Raw genomic sequence first — 6744 nt, forward strand, 5'->3', positions numbered from 1 at the left:
GATATTGTAATTACATGCCAAAAATATTTCCCAATCCTGAAACTATAGAAAATTATTGTAATCTGTTGGTTCAAGGTATGCATTTAGCTTCTGAAATGTATATATCTAGTGGAAGATATAGTTTTTTTTTGAAACCCTATTGGAAATCAAACAAGTTAAACAACTTTCATTATGAACAAAGGACAGCTAGAAAAATATGGAAGAATGAGGGCAGACCGAGGGGTCATGATAATCATTCATATACAGTCTATAAAGATAAAAAGAGAGAATTCAGAAAGCGAAAACGAGCAGCTCAAAAAATGTGGCAAGATAAAAAATTTGAAGAGATTCGGGAAGCTGCTGATATGGAAATAGGTCTTTTTTATAGAACAGTGAAAAAACACAGAAAATCTAATTCTGTTAATAGTAAATTGATATACAATGGACAAAATGCTACATCAGCAGGTGACATTTGCAATTTATGGGGTGTATACTTCTCAGATCTTTACTCTGAAACAATGCGTCCAAATTTTGACCAATATTTTTATAGTTCTGTCAATGAAGAAATAGCAAATCTGACCGAAAAAGAAAAAAGAAATGATAAAGTATCTACGGATCGCTTTAACGTTAAAATGACTGAGATTAAAAACATATTAAAAGTAGCTAAAAAGAAAAAGGCATCTGTCACTGATCTTATAACAAATGAGCACATGATCTTTGCTGGAAATGGTATGTTACAATGCCTAGAGGATCTCTTCAATGCTATTTTTGAATGTGACTATGTTCCAATTTCATTCAAACAAGGCACGATTATACCGTTATATAAGGGGAAAACAAAGACAAATCAGACCCTGCTAATTACAGAGCTATAACATTAACATCAGCAATAAGCAAACTTTTTGAAAAAATATTACTTGTTCGAATAGAAGATAGAATTCTTGAACAGAAAATAACATTTCCCTATCCATGTCAATTTGGTTTTCGTAAAGAACATGGTTCTATTCCAGCAATTTATGTAGTTAAAGAGTTAATTAATTACTACAATGGCAGAAATTCTAATGTGTATTGTTGTTTCTTAGACAACGAGAAAGCATTTGATAGAATCTGACAGAATGGTCTTTTCTATAAGTTGTATTATGATTTAAATATAAAAGGTAAATTGTGGAATTTAGTACATAATACATACAATGGAGCTTCATGTGAAGTGAGGTATACTTCTTCTCTAAGTGAAAGGGTCCATATAAGACAAGGGGTCGGTCAAGGGAGAGTAATGTCATCATGGATGTTTTCTGTATATATAGACCAATTGATGTATTGCCTAGAAAAAAGTAAAAGTGGTCTTATTATTGGAGACACACATATTTCCTCTGTACTGTTAGCAGATGACACTACCTGACTTTCATCATCTGTACGTAACATGCAGTGTCTTCTGCAATACGTAGAAAATTATGCTAACAAATGGCGATTGACTTATAATGGAAACAAAAGTTCACTTATTGTTTTTAGATGTACCAATACAAAAACACCATGTGCTAAATTGACATTGAATTTTTGTAATAGTATAGTTTTTGAAAAAGATTCAACGATATATGCTGGTACATTATTGTCAGCGAAGCATGACGGAAGTAACACTGTTAATTTGGCATCCAAAAAAATCAAGAAAAAAATTACATTCTTTATATGATGTTGGCATGAAGCCTTCAGGAATGTTACCAACCTCAGCCAAATGTATTTGGGAACGAGTTATATTACCTGCTGCATTGTACTCATGTGAAACATGGAATAATTTATCCCCAAAACTAAGCGAAACACTAGAAATAACACAAAGATATTTCGTGAGGTTTATTCTAGAGTTTCATTCAGCTTCCCCAGTAGACGCTACAGTTTCTTCACTTGGACTCTGGTCAGTCCAGGGGAAAATAGATAAAAACAAAATGTTATTTTTTGAAAGATTATGTAATGCCAAATATGACTATACCCACAAGAAAATTTTTAATTACCTTCTTGGATGTATTATTAATGGACATACAGATTGTTCAAATTCAATTACTTTTAATCTGATGAATATTGTTATCAAATATCAGCTTAATTTTTTTATGGAACAATTTATCAAAGATGGATACTTTCCATCAAAACTTCCATGGAAAAATATTGTTAATAATGCTATCTTCAAGCATGAGGAAGAGACGTGGAAAAACAAAGTTAAAACTAGATTAGACCTTGAACGATTTTGTTTAATTCATACAGAGTTAAAAGAACATCGTCTTATTGCACTGCTGTCAAATCATACCGATCTAAGAAAACAATTAACATATCTTCTTAAACTTGGATGTATGGCTATTACACCAGGCGTTTGTCGTCTATGTGGACTGGCTTCTGCTGATATTATAAAACATTTAATGATGAATTGTTGGAAACTACTTGAAGAAAGAAACGCAATTTTTTACATGATAGTTGACATTCTACCTGTCACCGAATCAGTTCAACTTTTTAATCAAAATGATAACGAAATACTGGATTTTTTTATTTGGCGGATTAAATGATGTAACACAAAGTATAAATTGTGAAGATTGGCGCAATATTATGTTAAATATTGCAAAAATGATAGAGCCGATGAGGATGAAAATGAGGGAAAATGTCCAAACTTGTAAATATACCTTCAATTAACTTGAAACAAAATAACTATGAAGGAAGTCATATAATTGTATATCATATGATTTAACTACTTATATATGGACATGTTTTTGTATTAGTCACGTGATGCATATATCAATTGTATATATTTTTGTGTTGTATAATGTTTGTATGAAAAATTAATCTTCATGTAATTGGAGGAAATAAAGATTATTCATTCATTCATTCATTATCTCGTAAAACAAGAAAAAGAGTATGAACACAGCATCGCAGTTAAAGCCAAAACAGACCCTAAAGCCGTTTGGAATTATATAAAATCTAAATCAACATCAAAGTCAGACATCGGAGACCTGTATTCAAATCCAAAAGATAAAAACTCACCAAAAGTCTCGTCAGATATAGGAAAAGCTAATACACTCTCAAACTTGTTCACTAGCGTGTTTGTGAAGGAAGAGACAGGACAAACAAAAAACAAAAGAACAAAAACAACAGGAGATACCAGTAACCGAGGAAATGCCAATGCTTAAAGTCAACGTCGAGATTGTGTTTAAATTAGTTACTACCCTGAAACCAGAAAAGTCACCTGGATTGGACGAACTGCGCCAAATTTTTCTCAAAAACACTGCTGCATCACATCAATGTCACACCCATTAACCAATATATTCCACCAATCACTTTCAACAGGAACACTACCAGACGATTGGAGGAAAACTCGAGTCTCTGCTATCTTTAAGAAGGGAGATACCAGTGAAGCAGGCAGCTATAGGCCAGTTAGCCTGACGTCTGTGGTATGTAAAGTTACGGAGTCCATAGTAAGGCAACATATAACTAAATTCATGAGGAATAACAAATTCTTCTAGGACAAGCTGTACGGTTTTATATGAGAGAGATCAACATGTCCACAGCTATTAGAGGTATGGGATAAATGGACAGAAGCTTTGGATAAATGACAACTCATAGATTGTATTTACATGGACTACCAAAAAGCCTTTGATACGGTTCCACACAACAGACTCATCAATAAATTATATTCATATAACTTTCAAGCCTAATGGTGTCTTGGATATCAAGATATCATCATTCTTGATAGGCCGACAACAAAAAGTATCTGTTAATGGTTCCGATTGGATCAACGTTACATCAGGAATCCCACAAGGCTCAGTACTAGGACCTCTGATATTTGTAATTTACGTAAATGACCTCCCTGGAGCGGTTGACTCCGATGTGTACTTATTTGCAGACGATACAAAAATATTTCGAGTAATAAAAAACGAACAAGACAGTTTAGAGCTCCAGAAACATCTTAATGTTATGTGTGAGTGGGGCGACATCTGGCTACTCAAAATGTACCCAGTAAAGTGAACACATATGAGGGTAGGCAGGAGAAGAAACATATTTGGGCACCACACCTACAAAAACAATTTGATAAAAATAGAGGTGACCAAATGAGAGCGACAAAGTGTCTACCAGGAATGAAGAACATAACCTACAGTGAGAGGCTGGAGAAACTAAAGCTACCAAGGCTAGTCTTTAGGGGAATCAGAGGAGGTATGATTGACCTATACAAAATAACAAGTCAGATTTATGATAAAGAATATTTTACTACCTTAGCACTCTGGAAAGATACATCCGATCGCCACAGCTGTAAAGGACACACAAAAAGCATATTCCCTAAATGAGCAACTACCATACTAAAGAAAAACTATTTTTCGATCAGAACAGTAACAATTTGGAATGAACTGCCAGAACATGTAGGTGTCAGCAGTAAATATTAATTAAAAAAGTTGGACATCCACTGGAAAAATCAAGAACTTTATTTTAATTGTAAAGCTTCAATCAGAACATAGAGAACAATATACATGTAACCGGATAAAGTATCTAATATATTGATGTATTATGTATCTATTGTGGGTCTGGTATAGAGGACTTTATGTAGTCCTGAATCAGAATAAAACTTATCTTATCCTAAATTCTCAGGTCTCTGTGGGAATTATTTTGATCTTTACCACCGAGAAAAACACGCGAGGTATTATAAACTGTGGTACGTACAAAAGCTGATTCTGTAAGATGTTTGGTTTAGTCGGCTCACGTGAACTTTAATTCCAGCTAGAGCCTTTTCTTTTTTTTCTTTCTTTTCTTTTTTTTACTTTCTTTTCTTTTTATTTTTTTTCTGTTTAATAATTAAGAATGATCTTGATATGTTATCTGCAGACACGAAAAAATTGTAAGAGTTAACTCCCCTTCGACACGCAATCTAGAGATTCGGTTTCTTTATTTCCCCCCCAATATTATAACATGATGTCCAATCGGCAATTATTTGGAAAGCCATATCTCTAGTTAGGTGACCAATCCTCACTAACTTTACTGAAGCCAGTAAGTATACAGTCGGGGAGGTAAGACATCCTAATGATGTACATATACTACATATTTTACTGCTTGTCACACATCTTAAAGGTGCATTTTCATGACGAAAACATATCAGAAACATTTCTATTTGAGTTTATAAGAAAAAACAATCACGTTCCTTTTACCATTTTTTGAAGAACGATAAGTTTCCTTTGTCATTATTAACGATGTACAACGACATATGACTTCCGTTTCCTTTGTCATTATTAATGATGTACAAAGACATATGACTTCCGTTTCCTTTGACATTATTAACGATGTACAGAGACATATGACTTCCGTTTCCTTTGTCATTATTAACGATGTACAGAGACATATGACTTCCGTTTCCTTTGACATTATTAACGATGTACAGAGACATATGACTTCCGTTTCCTTTGACATTATTAACGATGTACAGAGACATATGACTTCCGTTTCCTTTGTCATTATTAACGATGTACAAAGACATATGACTTCCGTTTCCTTTGTCATTATTAACGATGTACAAAGACATATGACTTCCGTTTCCTTTGTCATTATTAACGATGTACAAAGACATATGACTTCCGTCTCCTTTGTCATTATTAACGATGTACAAAGACATATGACTTATGAACTGCATGCATATAATTTATGTATATGTCTTTAATTAATTGAATTGTTTTTGGTTTCTTATAAGCCTCTCCTAATCGAGAAATAATATATTAACTGCACAGAATCGATGCTGTAACTTGTATATCGTCTATAAAATGTTATGGATATATCTAGATTACCATACGAGGCGCTCCAACTATAAATCTCCTCTCTCTAACTTCCGGATCCCTCCGGTGGGAGTCGTCTGCACAACCGGCTAATACTGCGTTGTAGTTGTATATCAAACCGTCTGCCAATCAATCGGCGGCCATGGCCAGTGTTTTATAGAATATCTATGGCCATATGCGTTGGGTTCGGTGTCAAGGGAGTACCCGTGTTTGCTCATTACCGCACGAGTTAGCGTCATAGTGATGGTGTTTTTATAACGAGTACGGGGGTCATCATTGCTAGTCTTTCTTTGTCGAGTCTCGCTGGTCTAGTTTATTAACAAGGAACCAGGGCTGAGTTTTACTAAGCATCTTAAGTTACGATTTGTATCGTAACCTTAAGTTACGTTAAATCTCCGTCCTACTAAACTTCGTATCTTAAGTTACGCATAAAATGACGTCGTAACTTACGACAGCTTAGGGCCACTCTTAAGTTACGAATTTTTCTTAATTAATGAAACCTGGTAATGAAAGGTCCTGGAACTAAACCAGACGTAATAGATAATGCCAGAACATAGTTTGGGATTAAAAAAGGCTGTGACTTTATTTATCGTACACACAGGTGCATGTAAGTGGCTTGTGGTTTCACCTCAGGGCCGGGGCTATATTCCCTGGGTCGTTAGAAGGTATGTGTCACCTCAGGGCCGGGGTTATATTCCCTGGGTCGTTAGAAGGTGTATGTGTGACCTCAGGGCCGGGGTTATATTCCCTGGGTCGTTAGAAGGTGTATGTGTGACCTCAGGGCCGGGGTTATATTCCCTGGGTCGTTAGAAGGTGTATGTGTGACCTCAGGGCCGGGGTTATATTCCCTGGTCGTTAGACCGTATGTTTGACCTCAGGGCCGGGGTTATATTCCCTGGGTCGTTAGAAGGTGTATGTGTGACCTCAGGGCCGGGGTTATATTCCCTGGTCGTTAGAACGTATGTGTGACCTCAGGGCCGGG

The sequence above is a fragment of the Pecten maximus genome, chromosome 4 (genome assembly GCF_902652985.1).
Source record: "Pecten maximus chromosome 4, xPecMax1.1, whole genome shotgun sequence".
NCBI classification, from domain to species: domain Eukaryota; kingdom Metazoa; phylum Mollusca; class Bivalvia; order Pectinida; family Pectinidae; genus Pecten; species Pecten maximus.